This window comes from Triplophysa rosa, linkage group LG4 (genome assembly GCF_024868665.1).
Source record: "Triplophysa rosa linkage group LG4, Trosa_1v2, whole genome shotgun sequence".
Taxonomy (NCBI): domain Eukaryota; kingdom Metazoa; phylum Chordata; class Actinopteri; order Cypriniformes; family Nemacheilidae; genus Triplophysa; species Triplophysa rosa.
In genome coordinates this window covers 20,049,231-20,050,600 of record NC_079893.1, presented here as the reverse complement: position 1 = coordinate 20,050,600, position 1,370 = coordinate 20,049,231, and positions in this window count along the sequence as shown.

Below are 1,370 nucleotides of genomic sequence, written 5' to 3'. Positions count from 1 at the left end.
CAGTTTGATAAATTTTATATTGTCATTATAGATTTTTCTTGTATTATTTTTTTTTTATTCTGTGACAGACCTTTTCAAATTTTTGTTATGTACATACAGATATAGGATCAATTAAACCTTGAATGGTGGCAGTTCTATAACAAGATGAACTGAAAATTTAACATTCGTAATGGTTTGGAAATAAATTCTGTAAATGTTGTTCAAAGTGAACCCGGTAGTATGCTACATTCCTAAAATTGTATTAAACACCAAAAAACATGGGTACTTTAATCATAGCATAGTTAAATTTTATTAAAAATAGATTATTTTACCCATTATTTGTGCATTTTGTATTTGAATGCTAATTCAAGTTTTGCCTAATTCGCTTAGCATCATTAGTCATGCTGTGTTTAAATGTAGTTAGTTATTAGTTTATCATGTGAAGAGCGTTTCACATGACATGAGTTATGAGGTTTCATGTCAGTACAGACTGAAGATTCTGTTTTAATTCAAACGTGATCGCCCGCCAGACTCTTTGGACCAGATTTGATCCGCTTCAGTCCAACAGCTCTCAACACCTTTGATGAAACCATAAAACACACAGAAACTTGGAATAAGAGCAGAACAGAGAAGTTTAATGAAGCTCTGGATGCAGAGAAGCTGATAATTGGAACGAGAGCAACGCTGTTGCCTTCCAGTTTATTTATTACAGAAATAAAAAATTCAGCCAGTCGAAACTTTAACTCTGTATGTACAGTTCTGATGTGAGTGGCTCACATCAGAGCACAGTGATACTGGGGTGCTGTGGATGGTTGCTAGGGCATTGCTATGTGGTTGCTAGGGTATTTTTGGTCGTTGAAAGCCAAATTCCTCCTGTAGTTCTGTACATGCACCATCAGCACAGTAAAATATGATCAGACTAATATTATTTGTGAAATCTGTTAGCAGTTAATGAGCAGATAACCTGACAACAATGAATAATGACACTCTTTTGATGTGAAGTGATTTTAAATGGCTTCCATATGGGGTTTAATATGGAGACAGATCAGTCTTAATAATAATACATTTACAAAACACAATTCATAAATTCACAGCACAATTCACATTCACAAAATCAGATTCGTAAATTCAAAACACAATTCATAAATTCACAAACATTTTCCCCAAATGCTCACACAAATATATCTCGCAGAAATAAATTCAGAATGTTTTCACAAATATGTATAAATCATGTTCTTGAATTACTTTCCAGTAAACATTTGTGAATGTTGTTACATGTATTTATGGATTGGTGAATCTGCATTTGCAAATCGTCACACGTGTGTGGATTGCTTTGAATTTGTGTGTGGTATTTTTGAGACTGTCCTGCCACGGTGAGATTCAAGCGTAAC